Source organism: Parasteatoda tepidariorum, chromosome 11 (genome assembly GCF_982258835.1).
Source record: "Parasteatoda tepidariorum strain Cologne lab strain chromosome 11, Ptep-v5.0, whole genome shotgun sequence".
Taxonomy (NCBI): domain Eukaryota; kingdom Metazoa; phylum Arthropoda; class Arachnida; order Araneae; family Theridiidae; genus Parasteatoda; species Parasteatoda tepidariorum.
Genome location: NC_141765.1, coordinates 65,590,758 through 65,608,880, shown reverse-complemented (window position 1 = coordinate 65,608,880; position 18,123 = coordinate 65,590,758). Strand labels below are relative to the sequence as shown.

The 18,123-nt window shown below is 29.0% G+C and overlaps 1 protein-coding gene across 4 annotated transcripts in view; it reads right to left on the bottom strand.

Annotated features, from left to right (window-relative positions):
- Positions 1-15,920, bottom strand: part of LOC107447905 (sal-like protein 1) — a 186,674-nt gene extending 170,754 nt beyond the window's left edge. The window contains exon 1 of one of the 4 annotated variants that reach the window (XR_015430469.1): positions 7,328-7,358. The gene's annotated coding sequence lies outside the window, so the exon portion shown is untranslated. Of the gene's footprint in view, positions 1-7,327; positions 7,426-15,622 lie in introns of those variants that run through there. The other 3 variants (XM_016062943.4, XM_016062946.4, XM_016062945.4) reach the window with 3 other exon arrangements.
- Positions 15,921-18,123: the final 2,203 nt, after the last annotated feature.

The following is an 18,123-nucleotide window of genomic DNA, read 5'->3' as shown; positions in this document are numbered from 1 at the left end:
TGAGAACTTTCAAGCAAAAATAACAAAATTTGTTTCAAATTTTGTTATTTTCATCACTTATTGTAAAAATTTAAATGATTTTTTAGTTTTCTAAAGATATATACACATTTTATTCTGCACGAACATAAATATTTAAAAATTACAGTATAAACTCAAAAAAATAATCAACAAAATATAAAAGTCTCCTGACCAGAATATTGTTATCTAAACTTTATTGCAAGTGAAATGAAAAATATTTGCGTTTCAAAACAGCCTAAAGTTTTCGATACAGCACAGTTTTTAGATACTTAATTTTTGTAGAGATTTTATTTTATTTTATAATTTATAGCTGGAGATGGACAGCAGACTCAATTTTAAGTTTACGACTATCAATGTTCAACATCGTAGCCTTGTAATTTTGAACCCAACCCAAAAGACAAGGCAACTCTTGGATCAAGCATAGGGACAAACTAGCATTCGTAGAGGAATTTTTTAAAGAACTAATTCACATTTGCGTTACGCAGAGAGGAATCCCACGAAAGCCTCCCTCTGTTAGTCAAAACTCTAAATATTTGATTTTTTAAATTCCTTCGTTAATCAAAAATTTCAAACTTCAATAAAATATTATAGGCAATTAAAAAGTAAAGAATATCTCTGAAGCATTTAGAAAACAATTTCAAACAGGCTTAGCAAATATACATTTTTAAAATTCCTTTAAAATATAGTAAATGCTTTAAAACTAATCTAGTACAAGAAAAATTATAATAAGGAATTTAGATTTTAATACAAATGAGTACAGCACAGTAAATATATCACCATATAAAATAATTTAACATTAAAATAAAAAAGGAATCACAAGAAATTACAATAAATATATTCTTGAAAAGCAAGGAGTTGTTTTAAAAGTACAATTTTCCTCTTTTAAACGATACATTAAAAGCAGTTATGTCACAAAAAATAAACTGTCTAATATTAAGGAGAAAAAAATGTGGACATATTGACACTTTTTCTGTTGTCAGTAATTTTCAGGCTATCGATTTCAAAGAAATCGATGAACAATTAGTATTATAAAATGAATTGGACCATTAAAAACGCTTCACACAAATGCTAAATTAATTCTATTATTTTTTGTCTTCAACGCCTAATTAATTTTATGTATACTGATAATGGCCAATGATAAAAACTTTTTGTCTCTCAATTTAAATTTCTTTAAGATTTCACTGAACCATTTGACAGTACAGATCTGATTAAGTTGTAATCAAACATAGCAAACCTGTGGCATTGATAAAAAAAGATAAAAAAAGAAGTGAGGAAAAAAAAGATAACTACCATGGTCCAAAATCGGTAGACCATACCTCAAAACTGCAGGGGGAAAAAAAAACTTCATCTTTTATCAATTTTTTATACATTCACAGTTCTAAAACAACTAATTCAACGTCTTAAAACAACTGAGCATCGAGGGAAGAAAAATAAATTATTTTTTAATATGTATTTTGGCATTTTTGCAATTTTTACTTATAATTTTCATTTTAATTGCATTATGCACTCATTTAAATCAATTCGTTTAATTTTATCATCAAAATATTTAGATTTTCATTAAAACACATTATTTTTTCTACTTAAGATCATCCCTGGAAACTTTTAAATTTAGTTTTAATTTAAATAATGTAATTTATGTTTAAAATATTAAATGTATGTACATGTATGTGCATAAAACATAAAACAAAAGATACAGTTGAGATTCAATGGTTTTAACCGAGCTAAAAGAAGCGGAGTTTTCTCAATCGCTGCTTACAAAATATGAGCTATGTATAAGTCATTAGTTGTGTTTGTTAGCTGGGGTTTGTGTGAATATGTGTTTTTATTATAACTGATGTTTGTGTGTCTCTGTGTTTCTATATAAACTCTTTCGCTTTCATTGAATATGTTTTCAGCATATGTTCTCCTACAAATTTTTTAGTCCCAATAACTTCTGTAAAAAACGAATGCTAATTTATTAACCAATGAAAAAATTAATGTAATTTAATCAATTGTGAACTCTACAGGAAAACTGAAGGAAAGACTAATACAGAGCCAGAGACTTATAAAAATATGCCTTAAACGTGGGGGGAAATAGTTTCCCATGACTTTATTTTTTTTTTCGAAGATAAATCAATTTAAATAGGATTTTTATAGATCAAAAGAGTTTTTATTACTGTCGGAAGTAACTTGAGACTAAAAGATATATTCTTTTATTTTATATTTAAGTTAATTAATACGATATGCCAAAAAATTCGATAAGAAATTTGAGTAATAAATTGAGATTCGCAGAACAGAGCCTCAATTGTGTTAACATACTACAGGAACTTAATCAATCTGAACTTATGATTGATATGAATTTTGATGATGATTATTATTATTGATATTAAATTTAATAGTCACACTTTATTAAATTTTGTTCAGCGTTAATTGGAAATCATTAACTTAAATCAAAAGAATGTAAATAATTTCCTTTTTAACAAAGTTTTAGAAACATCTCTAATAACTCATGACAATAATAAAAAATTACTCTGGTAATGAAATATTTTTTGATTTAACAATAAAACAGTGACACTAATATTTTGAGAAAACTATCTTTTGTGCAATATGACTGATTAATAGATAAAACAGATAAAATTTAATGATTATTTACGACATTCGAATGAAATTTAACTGTCACAACACATCAACAATTGTCGTAAGTTAATATGAAATCGTTATCTCAGTTTATTAAAAAATATGTTAAAGCTTCTTTTAAAAAATCTTTATTTGTAAGAAAATAAGAATAACAAATTATCCTGAAAAAACTTCTACAAAAGTATTAAAAGTAACTACAACGCTAACGAAATACTTTTTGGCCCAACAATAAAACGATGAAACAAATATTTTTAGAAAAACGATCTTGCAATATGACTTATGTCTACAGACCTTTTAAGTCTATTTACGTTCGAAAAGTCTTTTTGAAATACGTGGTCATAAGAAAACTATTTGAAAGGTTCAAAAAGTTAAAAAAATTTCTGATGACTTATGAGTTAGAGAAAATGTGAAGCTCGGGAAAGATGTTAGAATTGAAAGAACTCTTTTTCACCTAGCACTTTTAGTTTTGAGCCTGGCTCTTACGATAGGAGTTTGACGTATGAGAAGGTTGTACATCATGGAAACTTAGGATCGTTTCCTCGGTGTGCCCATATTTTCTAGAGTGACGTTAAAGATTTTTATTATTTTTTTTACTTAAAATGCTTACGTAGCAACAGCGTTATAGTTTATTTGTTAGAAAAAGCTAGATATTTGCTTACCTTGGAATAAGAAAAGGCATTTTAAAAAGCAAAACTTATGGTAACGAAATAAGACGTTGAAGAAATTATATCATATAATATTCTGCGAAGGATAAAATTGCTTTTAAATCTTATTTAACAGTTTGTAGCATGAAATGAAAAGTAGATTTTTGAAAATAATCATAAATTTATCGTAATAAATTTTATCATGTGTTATTATTCAAAATTGTAAGTTATTATTTTTTTAATATAATTAACAATACCCAACTTACAACGTTTATTTATTGCTTGTTGAAACAGTAATAATGACTTTTTTCAAGTGACAAAACTCTCTCTAAGGCATGATATAAACTTTTTAAATAATCAAAAAGTATTATCTTAGTAATAAATTAAAGAAAATTTCCATTACATAGTGGGAAATTAAGAAAATTATTGTTTTCAAAAACAGACTTCAAAGTAGAAGATGCCATTCTAAAATGTAAATAATTAAAGATAATTTTAATTGTTCACACCAAATTACTTTTATTCAGTTTTAACAGAATGAAAACAAAATAATTGAAAATAGGAATGAAAAATAACTTCAAACTTTCTAAAACCACCTTTAAGTGGCAAAAAAGACATTTTATATGTTTCTGTAGAAATCATATTTATTATTTTAATTATTTCGCTTATAAGTAGTCGGTTTGCAAAGTACTCCTTCTTACAAAACAACAAGGGTGTATTAAAAAATCTTATTTTGAATAATCTACTTTTTAAGGGGAGTTCTATAAATTCTTTGTTGTTGCAAGGCAATTGAGAAGCTAGTCGTTTTCCCCCTATAAGTGCTGAGCGGCGAATTAGCCTAAAAACAGTTTCGTTTAAATTTAACAGAATAAAAACAAAACATTGAAAATACAAATGCAGAATAATTTTAAACTTTTGAATGGACTTCTAAAAAAAGAGCTTTACTATTTATACAGAATTTACAATAGTAGTTTTAATTATTTAACTTTTGAGTAATTGATTTTTTAAGTACATACTTTATCTGAAAAGGCTACACGTTGCGGTATTTAAATTGTGTAAAATATACACTGCTCATGGGTTATTTCATCCAGTTTCTTGCTATTGCTAGGCAACTGAGAAGAGCTGTCTTGATTTTTCCCTTTACACCTCCCCCCCCCTGGATTTTCTTCCGTGGTTGCTAAGCAACAGACTTGACTGAGATAACACCATCTTTCCCCCTAACACCGTAGAGTGTTCCTTGCAATGCGTGGTTATTTGAACAGGTTGTTTGTATCCAAATTTTTAAAAATCGGCTATTACTAACACAAAAGCTAACATATCAAATATCAGCAAAACAGAAGTAATTACGTGTTAGAACTATCAGGTGACTATCAGGTTTTAAAATTAAAATCAGCAATTTATTTATTTTTTTTTTGCCTCAAAAATAATTTTAAACTTTTAAAAATAGTAAATAAAAATTAGTGTATTTATAGTAATACTTGGTTATTTTGTGATTTAGTAATTCCAGTCTAATCCATAATCCGTCAGCCAAGGGGAATATTTTACGTCAACACTGTGATCAGATTGAATTGGAAGCAGAATTTGTATTGATAATCCATATTTGGGATTCGAACCTGGGCCACATGATTGATAATAGAGAGCTATATTCCCTGAGCTAACTAGGCTCTCCATACATTAAATTTACATTTGTAACCTGGGTTGAACAGCCGATCTAATTCTGATTTTACGACTATCAATGTTCAACTCCGTAGTCTTGTAATTTTGAACCCAATTTAGAAGACAAGTGAACTCCTGGATCAAGCATTGGGACAAAATAACCTTCATGATGGACTCTTTGATGGAACTCACCCGCATTTGCGCTTCTTGGAGAGAGAAACCACGAAAACCTCCCATAGTTAGCTTGAAGGCAAGGCGATTCTGACCTATTATCCGTTCGTAACTGAGGATATTTTATGTTAGCACTGTGGTTGGTGCAAGCTGGTAGCAGAATTTGTATTGACTAGCCAACTCTGCGATTTAAACCTGAGTCACCTAATAAGGAGGCAAGCGCTCTATCTCCAGAGCTTTTGAGGCTCTCATATATTTAGCTGCTGAATTTTAATTTAGGATGAAAAAAAAATAAAAAATAAAAAAAATCTGCGCATTGCCAATTTAATAAAAATAGTGTTTAGAGTGACCTCACATTACCTACGATAAATTGCGTAAATAAGTGTTCATACCTGACAGAATTTCAAGCATTTCACTTTAAGCATAAATTGAATTTTGTCGCATATTTTCTTTTTTAAATTGTAACGTTCGTGTTATGAATATATATCATGCTATTTTTTAAAAAGCATCCGAATTAAATGAGATAGAAGTTGTAACATTACTGAGTTTCTGTTTGAAATCTACAAAACGGAGTTTTAACTCCGTTCTGAGGAAGTAAACTTGGTTGAATTGATAATAATTATCAGCGGTCATTACTAATCACGTTGGACTCACCAAATAGCTATTTAGAGCCGCGGTAGCTCAGGGGAGAGAGCGTTCTCCTTCCATTGAGGGTAAAGTAAATTCATATTATAGTTAAAATAACCTACTTGGGTAATACTCGTCACTTAAACCTGTTAATTTAAAAATATCCCATTTGCATCGGAAAAAGAACAAGTATCAGAAAAAAGATTATCTTTTAAACATGGCTCAAAATTGTCTCACCTAAAAATATGCCCAAGCCGTCTAATACGATAAGATTTGATGAATCTGGCAACATGAGGTTGTTCAGATTTACTTTTATAGACCACATGATCAAACGAAACTGTTCGCCTGCCATTTTCTCTCATAGGGCCAAATATTTTTCGAGGATTAAAAAATTTACTTTCAAAAATTTTTGTTAAGGGTCAGCTTTCACTACCATACATCATGAGCGACAGTTATAAAATAAGATAAGAGTTGTATGAGCCGCTGTGACTCAGACAGAGGGCTCGCTTCCTAAATGAGGGAACCCGGGTTCGAATCCCAGTGATGTCTGGTTGATACACATTCCGCATCCGGCTTGCACCAACCACAGTGCTGACGTGAAATATCCTCAGTGGTAGACGGATTATGGGTTAGAGCTCCCTTGCCGTCAGACTAACCGTGGGGGTCTTCCTCTCCATGTAACGTAATTGCGCGTTAGCTCCATCAAAAAACCTTCCTCGAAGGCAATACTTAACCCAGATTCAAAATTAAGAGGCTACTGAGTTGAACATTAGATACCGTAAACCCAAAATTCGGTCGGCTATTAAACGAAAAGAATCAGAAACAAACCAAGTATGGCGTTTCGTTCGCCAAAATAATGGTGGAGTGACTCTTAACTAAAATTAGAGATATTTGATTTTACCTTGTGATACTGCACTTAATAATGATTTTGAACTAAGTCACAACACCGAAAATAATCAGAAATAGTATCCATCTTTGCCTACGCTATCAGAAAACAAAGCGTTTCTGAGAATATTAATTAAAATTAGAAAGTATACGAAATTCGTTATTACTTATGAAAAATAATACTGAAATTACAAATCATTGTGGTCTGACTAAATCATTTTATACCTTTCTGTCGAAAAAAAAAAGCTTTATCTAGCATTTCAACCTTGCTTTGTTATGATATATCATTCAAAACGACGGCTGATTTCTAACAATTTTAACTAAAATTAATGGACAGTGGAATTTTTTTTACTTTTGAAACTATAATATTGAACTTACTTAATCGTTAAATATTCTAGAATAATTAGGAACATTAAGTGGCTATGCCATTTTACTTCTTTTTTTCTTTTTTTACATTATATCTGATTGCAATTCTAATAATCTTATCTAAAATTAGAGAGTTTACGAGATTTGTTTTTACCTTAAAAAACGTAATTCCGAGCTTTTTTCTGCGTGTGTAAACCATTAATACATAAATTTTTTAAAACTGAGAACTACACAGAAAACCATACAAAAATAGCCCCAAAATACAGGTTTTTTTCCCCCTCTCTCTTGACGAAGAGAGTGAAAAGCAATTGCAGAACAAATTTACTTAACAAAACGAACAAACTTACTCTCATCATTTCTATTTTCGCTTGCACCAAGAGCTTCACACTACCTATTCTCCGTCTTTCTTCCTAATTACAGACGTCGTGAAACGTTTACATTAAATCTTCGTTCTTGCCAGATAAATTTGGCGACAGAAGAGTTGCTTATAACTACCATCAAAAAAACTTTGTTCCTTACTTTCCAAAAAGATACATAAATATTTATGTTCATTACGAAATTTCTTAGTTATAATTGAACTACGCGCAAAGAGAGAATTTCTCGCCAATGTCTTCGAGAGAAAATTTATTTTCCAGTTTAAGGTAAAACTTTTGCGCGTTTTAATTAAAATTAATATATTTTATCTAAAAAAATTATTCAGTTAATTAAAAGGTAAATTCTTTGTTCAGTAAAAATTAAAATTACACGCAACGTACTGATTAATTGTGTTATATTTTGTGCATTTAGTTAGATTTTTTGGGTATTTTATGATTCTATTAATTAGTAGAATTAATTGTTTTAAAAGTATAAATTTGAACTTAAATGAATTCAATAATTTTTTTTACAAATAAACGTATAGCAAGAAAAGTATTTGCTAAAACGTACAACTTTCCGTTTCTCTTTTTAACTTTCTGAAAAGCCTTAGAAACAATTCAAGAACGTCTTAAATGCCACAATTTACGCATTTTGTGACACCTTAGTTTTCTTTTATGCCACTACAGTCCATAGCGGGCCTTCGCTTGCTGAACAGTGCTATGTAAATCTTATTTGCTCTTATCCTATGGACTCAACTTAAAACTTTTTCACTATGGTTAGATCTTTTGTTACAACGTCAAACAAAATTTTATTATTCTTTTTTTTCAGAAAAAAAATGAAGTATCCTTTTGGGTCTTTCGATGGTTTTGGTTTTCTAATTTAAGTTTTATATAAAATCCTTATTTTTGTTCATTCTCTTATTACACAACTCGATTACATTAAAATTGCTCCAACTCCTTCTCTTTGCATTTTAAAAATTTATAACCTTTCAAAATATATATAAAAAACCACTGTGGAACATGTTTGAAGAACATGTTTAAGAAATCTGCATTTCGTGCAAAAATATTATAGAATAAAAAACTTACGTAATAATTGATTAAAAAAAAAAGCTTTTTCAAATACTTCTTCTCCTATGATTTATAAGAGGTTTTCTCACTAAATCATTTTTTTTTGGAGTAGTTCATGAATGTTTAACCATGGCGCCATAGGGTTTCTCATGCGCTTTGAAATATATTCTAAAACTGTTTAAACTTATCGCAAAAAAGCATTTTTTAAAATTTGATATTTTTTAATGTTTTTTTGTTTTTATTTTATAAATTTATTTTAATCAAGCACGTATTTTCTGGTTCAAATCTGGTCAATTTACAAAAACAATTGCAAAACGAATTATGCTTTTGCAAAAATCATGCAGCTATAGCAACTGTGACCGTATTTTAAGACCTTAACTCTATTTTTTTTCTAATAAAGCAAACTTGGTGATATTTAAAGGAAACTTCTCTTTTGAATAATAGTAATAATAATAATAAGAAAAATACGTTGAAATTATAAAATAATCCATATAAATTTTTTTTCTCTCTCTCCTCATTCAGACTAAACTTCACTAAAAAAAAAAAAAAAAAACGGATTTAATCAGTTTTTTGGCTCATGCAAAAATTTCCGGGCCTAAGCATCTGTAAGATTCAGTTATTGCTTTGAATAAAACTGTTTAACTGATACAGATAAATTTAAAACATTTCTCTCCTTTATTTTTTAATCACATTTATTTTTAAATTATTGAATCATTTTCAATGATTTAACTCTTCATTTAATATTTCCTGAAACTACGAGGCCTACTTTTCCCAGGGTTTTTTGAACAAACTCATTATTTTGCATGCTATTATTTAAAAAAAATTTATGTTTTCCATGAAGTCAAGCAGACATAACAAGAATAATTTACAGGAATGATCAATAAAATAAATTTTAACATATTTAAAAGAACAGTGTAGGTAGTTAACAAGGAGCGATTAAATTCTTCTCTCATTTTTAAATTTTTATTCTTCAGAATACGAAGTTTCTGCCAAAAGCATTCACGTTCACTCCCACAAAAGATGTTTCTGATTGTTGTTTAATATGTCGTTATTAAACACAAATCATCTTAGAATTTTTTTATAATATTTTTTTATATTTAGGAATAATAATTTCTTATCTTGACCGATAATTTTGATCTATCTACTATATTGGTCTTAGAAAAAGAATTTACTTAAGTTGCTTAAGTCAAGTCAAGTCATCGATCAAGTTTTCTTAATCAATTCAATACGTTACTTAAGTTTTTACTATTATCTAATCAATTCGCCTAATTTCGAACTAAGTGGTATTAAAAATATATATATACGTGCACAAGATAAACATTTTATTAATGTCAAGAGCAAATTGAACAAGATAAATTTCAGAATAAGTATTAAAGCACGTGATTTTTGATAATATTTGATTGCTAATAACAAATCATCAGATAATAGAAACTTTAATAGCTTACTTTCAACTAAGTTTGAATTAATTAAAAAAGGAAAAGGTATAAAGGTGCTAAAGAAAGAAAAAAAAACCCACTTAGATGAGGGCATTAACATTACATCATTTGAAAGATTCACTATCTTCCTGTTTTAAGAGCATTTCTCTATCGACCTTGAAACATACCACCTTCTGTGTCACAAGGAGTTTATGAACGAAAGAAGAAAAAAAAGGGGGGGGGAAAGATTCTATTTTGCATAGATATAAATTCAAAAATTTATTAACTCATTGAATAATTTTAATGGAGAAGATAATATCATGCTTCGGTAGTTGAATTTTTTCTCTGAACTTTTGAACATGTCATAAAACCAATTTAAAAAATGTGAAATATGGGGCTAAGAAGGGGAGTGGTCTGTTTTAACGCGTTAAACGTGCTTATGCATTTAAAAAAAATGCACGACGCATATCACCATTGGTTTTTATTTCTCATTTTTTAATCAAAATTATGAGTAATTTTTAATTTTCAAAACCTCCTTCCTTTTATTTTAAAAATATTTGCTCACTGTACGCGAAAAATCGAGAGAAAAAAATGAAATTTATATGCATTATGATATAATTCGATTCATATGATTCAGAAATTATTATATAGTATACACTTTTTGAACAATTGCATTATATATCATAACTGTTTAAATCAGTTTACGTACTGTACGAGTCAACAATCGAATTAATAGTGATGATTATTTATTATTTGCTCTTAATTTTATTTTTTGTTGCTAATTGATTTCTATCATTTATTTTTTTTACTTGTTTGGTTTATCGCAAAAAGGAGCATCACATTTTTGTGCTTTCACGTTTGCTCGTATTTCTTTCTTTTTTTAGTATGATACTCATCGGGTGATAGCTAAAACGAGAAAGTATTTACTATTATAATTAATTGTAACTAGGCCTAACTTTTTCGTTTTTAAACTATTATAAGTTAATACAGACATGGATATGAAACAATTTCATACCATTGTTTAATGGAAAAACCGAAAAGTTTCCAAAAAATATTTGAAGTGCTTTTTGGTAAATATTAAAAATATTAATATTTACCAAAAAGCAAATTTCAAAAAATATTTGAATTTAAAAAAATTTAGGACTACAAAGTATATTGCTGCGTAATACAAAGCATAAAAGAGGAGTGCTAGAAATAAACACTAAATGATAAATGAGATTCACATATCTGAAGAAATCAAATTTATCAACCCGAGGACAGAATAGCTGTAATGTAGTGTTAAAATTGCTTTTTGAAAACCTCGAAGGGTTAATTTTATTTTCAACATTTTTTGTAATTATACATCTACTGATGACACGAGGTCGAGAAACTGAATTACTTTTAGAACAATGCTATTTTGACATAGTGACGAGACTTATTTATAGAAACGAAGGAAAAACCGGGGAAGAGTTTTGGAAGAAGAATAAGGAAAGAAAAAAAAATATTATAAACATAGCTTATTTCAACGAACCCAGATACAACTGTTTTTCACAAAGAAATGTCTTCCCCTCTCTTACAATGCACTGACAAAAAATGTATGGCTAAAACTACCAGAATATGGTAAAATTTATCGTGTTTCTGGCTCTATGAGAATCTTAAAAAGCTCGGTGATTTTTACCGAAGATCTTTGGTAATGAATTTGGTAAAAGTAACAATTAAAAATGGTTTTATAATGTCTGAAAAAATTTCGTCAATCGAGGTTTTATGACAAATGGAGCTTGAAATAAAAATCATTTATTCGGTTAAATTAATTTTTAGTTCTGTATATTTCATTTAATGAGAGGCAATAAGGTGTGATTTCCGGTAAACCGCTACCATATGAACGGAAAAATTACCAAATGAATTTTGTAAATACCGTATGCTTTGGTTTTATCAGCCAAAATTATTTTTTTTCTACCAAAAATACAGTATGGAAATTTAACTAGAGTTTTTCCTCCGTGTGTGTTTGCTTTTTTTAAGATTTCAAAGTTTCAGCAGAGTTTAATAACAAGAAAAAAATATATGTGACAACATTGAAATTTGTTTTGCTATCAGACCATTAGATATCGAAATCAAAACTCATCAAATAAGGGAGATAGAGCTTTTAAATCAAAGGGTCAGAAATGTCCAGCTGTAATGCTTTGCTTCGATTTTGTAAAAAAGCGTTCATTCTCAGGTTTTGTTTAACAATACCAGCTTCTTTTACATGTTCACTTAAATTAATAATTATTTTTAATCAATTGTTTAGGAAGTTGAAGTTTCGGATTTTTAAGAATGCGGAGAAGTGGTGAAAAAAAGAAAAAAAGACACGCAATTTTGGTTCAAAAAACAAAATAAATCTATATGGTATTTAAATCATTCATTTGATAATTTTCCCCCTCATATGGTAACGGTTTTCCGGAAATTTTGGTTTTCAAATTGTAATTCTTAACCACACATTTCCACACATTAACCACACATTTCGTGGAAAATACAAAACTGAAAAGTAAATTTAACAGAATAAATGATTTTTATGCCATGTTCTACGCCATCGTGATACAATTACCAAATTTTATCGCTTTTTATAGAACCATATTTTATTGTCCATTTTACCAAAATCATTAACCAGAGCACTTCGGTAAAAGTTACGGTGCTTTTTGTTGTTCCCATGGAGCCAGAAATACGGTAAAATTTACCGTATTCCGGTAATTGTGACAATACCTTTTTTCTAGAGCAGTGATAACTCAGGATATAGAGCATTCGCCGTCTAGTTAGGTGAACCGGGCTCGAATCCCAGCGATGGATGATCGTTCCGAATAGCGCACCTGGCTCGCACTGACCACAGTGCTGACGTGAAATATCCTCAGTGGTAGAAGGATCATGGGTTAGAGTCCCCTTGCCGTTAGGCTAACCGTGGGAGGTCTTCGTGGTTTTTCTTCTCCATGTAACGCATACTCGAGTTAGTTCCTTTAAAAAAGTCCGCCACAAAGACAAAATTTCTCAAACACTTTATCTAAGAGTTCCCTTGTCTTCTGGATTGGGTTCAAAATTACAAGGCTACGGAGTTGAACATTTGTAGTTGTAAACCCAAAATTGGGTCGGCTGTTCAACGACGGCTATGAAATATAAAATAAAATACCCTTTTTTTCAGTGTGCCTAAATGAATACTATTGTATAAGTATATTCATAATGCTGTGAAATGTCGTGAAAATATTATCTCATCTATATTGCGAAGTATATATTTGACCAGTACCATCAGCTGTTTATTGGAATAATCAAACATTCAGGTACTGATTCAATCCCATTAAGAGGTGGCCAGTGAGTTATCTTATTTATGATAATATACCCTGATAAAATAGTTAACATAGATTTTCCGAATTTAATGTTAACATAAAAATTTGTTTTAGATTTTGTGCCATTAATAATAATAAAAAGAAAAAAATTCGCTTAAATGAAAACAAAAAATGAATAAATAAGTAAAGTTAAATAAATCTATGCATGAGAAAGGGAAAACTAAAAACATTTGGGGTGCAATAACAGTCTGTAGGGGGAATGGTCTACCTGGAACTCCCAAACTCTGCAGTTACTGTAATCTCAGTAGTTATTGTAGCAACCACTTACACACTCTTAGTTTCACAAGAGTGCTAAAAAAATTTATTTTGCTTTTTTTTTAAAAAGTCACATCTCGAATACTAAAAAATGTAATTGGAATTCAATTTATTTGAAATGAAAATAATAACTTTAAAATAATTTTGGTTTGTGAAGACTAAAATAAAGTGAGAAAGCGTCCTATCTTTAAATATATATAAATCAGAAAAAAATGTATACAAAAAATTGGAAATTTTAAATAAAATCTTTCATGTTAAAATTTATATTTTTTTCTATATATTAAGAACTATTTAATTTACTTTTCTCTTTAGATTACTTCTTTAAAATATTTAAACATTTTTAGAAATCAAAACTTTTTTTTTCGTATATTTACTCACACAATTTGAAAGGTACCCCAAAATTTATTATGCAGTCTCTTTGTTCAGAAATATAATTTATTAATTGTTTAGAGTAACTCATAAGTATTTATATGAAAATTTTTTTAAATCAGGGTATACTTTTTTTTCCAACACTTACAAATATAAAAATATTGATTATTAAATTTTTTATTTTTAAAATTAAAACCCTTACTGTTCAACACATTTTTGACATTAAATTTAAATCAAACTCCGATGATAATATTGTGTGCACTAAGTGCGTGATAAAGATTGATTAATAAATTTCGTGATATATATTACACTTTATATTTACATTGCTATTAGCTACGGGTATATATTTGTTGAAAAATTCTTGTGAAAAAGTGATACTGCATATGTTAAGTCTGTCCCTGTAGTAAATGTTTTCACATTTAAACAGAGTTATTTTATTAAATAAATACATTGTATGGGGCACATGAAAACAATTGAATTATTATAATTTTTAATCAAATTAACTGCTTGAATATGTGTCTTCAATTTAGGTAAAAAAAACAAAAAAAACAATGCTTATGTAATTTAATATTCATAATTTTTTTAAAAGAAAAACTATGTTGTCACAGAAAAAGAAAAAAAAATTATCTATACTTGACATTTTAGTTTTCTACGCACTAAATATCTAGAAAAAATTAGTTAAAACTCATGTTATCACAAAACGTATGTGAATCGTAAGATACATTTATAGATACGATAATAATTAAATTAAATAAGTCATGTTAAGTACTAGATATAATAAAATCATTAAATTTTGATGGTTAGTTAAATAAGTGATCTATTACCTTAGGATAATAGTGCTAATTTTTATGAACTTAATTTAAGCATTTGTTTACATTTAAAAAGTTTTAAAATGAATTTGAAGGAAATGGAACCTCAGGAACTCAAACACTCTCACTTAATAATCAACAATGTATTAAAGAATTATTTACTGTCTACAATGCATCAAATTTCTTAATTAATTTTCTAAGAGCATATTGATAAAAAAATATGCCTGATAATTTAGCTTATTGAGGGTGGAAATATATATATAAAAAATATAATTAAATGTTTTTTTAGTTAATTAGCTAATGATGGGGGTGAGGATTAGATTTTAATGTATTTGCAATATTTATTAATTAATATTTTTGATTCGAAATGTTTGTAAAAGACTCAAAGGAAAAAATATAAATACTCAAAGCTTTATGAAACAGAAACCCTTCGGTTCGTATCCTTAACTTGGCATTAGTATTTGTTGTTGTTGGATGCATTTGCTTAGAGTAAAGAGGTCTGTACTATGGTACAGAATTAGTGAAATTGACGAGTTAGTTTAAATTAGTATGATTTCATTTAAAAACGAATTATTATCATTATTATTTTTGAAAGAAAGAGGCAAATATATTTTATTTTGTTATTTACAAACAATTGGGAGCTTTCTGTTTGGATTCAGCTTCAAAAAAATATAAATTTATTATTTTTCACACAAACTATTATTTTACTACTTACTTTTTAAAGCAATTTTAAATTAAAAAAATCAATTCTTAAATAAACTAATTTTATTGTCAAATGAATTATTTTACGTAAAAATGTATAAATAAAATACGCGTTATAGTCAACATGAAATGTATTAAAATGTAACTATAAAACCAATCAAAATGTACACATGAGAGCACAGATCAAAACAAGACTTAAAAGCCACCCCAAATCCTATAGGAGGAAAGCACATGTTTATTTGGCGGGGATGCAAAAGAGCGCGCACAGAAAAATCACAAAGTTTTGAAAGGAAAACAAACTTTACTAATTGTTAAACTCACCGTTTGAGGGGGTTGATATCTGCTTCAGAGACATGTAAAAGGTAAGATGTCCGTCATAAGGTTAAAGCAGCAGCATCTGTGACATAAGCAAGAGAGAATAGAATTCCAGCTGATCGTCTTGAAATTGTAGTTGAATGAAGATTGGAAAAGTAGCGGAGAAAAGCCCCGAGCGGACCGGGTGCTGTAATAATCTGCCACTAGTATCGGCTGATTCCTAAGCGCACACTCCACTGTTGTCTGTTCCGATTGGCTCCGTTAGCCCGGCCCAACCTCTGACGTCAGCGCAATCATGTAGAGTGGCAAATGTGATTTATAGTTAGTGTGTGCAACGTTGAAGTTTTGAATATGTGCATCCACCACTGACGGATAGAAGAGGAGGGGCTAATGCCCAGTCCTTTATCGCCCCCCCTCTTTCTTGTCCCTGGAAAACTGTCATCACCTTTGTTTTTGACGTACCTTTGTTATTGTTATATTTTATTTTGCGGACGCCCACCATTTTTATATTATTTTATTTATTTTTCCCTGTCCAACCAATCAAGCAGAGTGAAAAAAATATATATTTTTTCTCTTGTTTCTTTTAGCGTCTTAAGCAAAACAAAAACAAAAGAGCATTAATTTTTATTTAATTATTTATTTATTTTTTTATGACTTGGTGTTATTACTCAGAAATATTTTTGGAACGATTTCTTTCGTTCCCTCCTCCCATGGTTGAAGGAGGGGTGTTGAGAAAGAAAGTTCTGAAAAATTTCAGATCAATGACTACAAAGATCAATGAATGAGAATTTATCGAAAAGGGAAAGGAAAAAAGTATGTTCAGCCTAAAAAATAATTGAAACTATGATTCACACTTTTTTTAATGAATGAAAAACTGTATTTTCTTAATTCCTTTAAAATATTAAGTAAAATTTAGATGGAAGCTAAAGCTCTACTAAGTCTTATCTTTTGCTTATGATTTAGTGTTATAATTTATAATTATTGTTAAAACGGGAAAAAAATTCGTTTTTCTTCCTTGATCCTTGGAGATCTGTTCAAACAAAAAACTTAATGAAAATGTTTCATCAGTGAATGTGGATTTGAAAAGATTGTTGAACCCTTGGAGGTTCAACAGTCCCCCCAAAATTTTTGGAGGGACAAAAGTTTTGTTGAAACTAAAAGGCATGCTTGAAATTATGATTTATTCTTTTTTCAAAGCAATTATTCCTTTATATTTCAAAAAATGACTTAATCATTTAAGCTAACCGATCAAAAAAAAAAAAAAAAAAAAAAAAGCAATATTTCTCTTAAATTTTTTCGGAATATATATATATATATATAATTCATTTTATGAGTTCTATTTACTTGCAGCTTATGTACAGTAAATAAAACTTATTGCTTTTCTTAATTTCAAGGGTTCACACATAGAACACCTGTAATGTATGTAAGTGAAACTTGAATAGTTTCGGAATGATGTCATGTTTTTTTTTTTCATATTCGTCGTCTTTTTTTTACTATAATGCTTCGAAACCCCGAAGGGAATTATGAATAACCCTATATATAAAGACGATTATTTCTACTTTTTTGCATTGTTTTAAGTCAAGTAAAAAGTTCAGAGAATATTTTTGAACAATGAATGTGGGCTCGAAAATTGAGAGGAGACAAAAATTGTGTAAAAACCAAAAGGTAGGCAAGAAATAGCGATTTAAACTTTTTCAATGCATTTTTTTCTTTTTACTTAAAAAAAATAATTTAAACATCTAAGCCAAACAAGTAGAGCAAAAAAAAAATACATATATTATACACATGCTTATATAAGCATCTTTAATATAACAACAAGTGCACTAATCTTTCAATTAATGATTTTGCTCTATAACGCGGAAATTTGTTAGGATGATGATACTTATTTTAATAATAATCACTAAACTGTGTACAAAATTTAAAAAGCTACTAATTGGCCACCAATATCAGTTTACATTATTTTATGACCGGTGTTGAACAGCCGACTCATAATTGTGTTTATGGATATCACTGCTTTATTCCATAGCCTTGTAGTTTTGATCCCAACCAAGAAGACAAGGAAACTCCTCTATCAAGCATTTGGATTAACTATCATGCGTGGAGGACTTATTGGTGAAACTAAATTCCATTACCACAACCACGAAAAACTCTCTCCGTTAGCCCTAAGGGAATTTTTATCCATAATCCAACTGCGAGTCCGGTGCTAGCCTTACTTGGAACTTCCATACTAAAGGTAGGGTATGGGTTATAACAATAGATATAGTTATATAGTCCATCAATATATTTACGGGGAAAGTGCATTGCTATCAAGAAATTTTTCATGTCCATCGCCAAAGATTTGGAGAAAGAAACTGGTTGGAAATTATAGAATTCCTTAGCAACTCTTTTAACGACCCTTTAAAATTAAACCACTATTTTTAGGGAAAATTGTTGAGTTTCACTGAAATGGAGAAAATAACTTATCATAACTCTAAATTTGGGAAAAAATCTTAGAACGTGAAAAATAT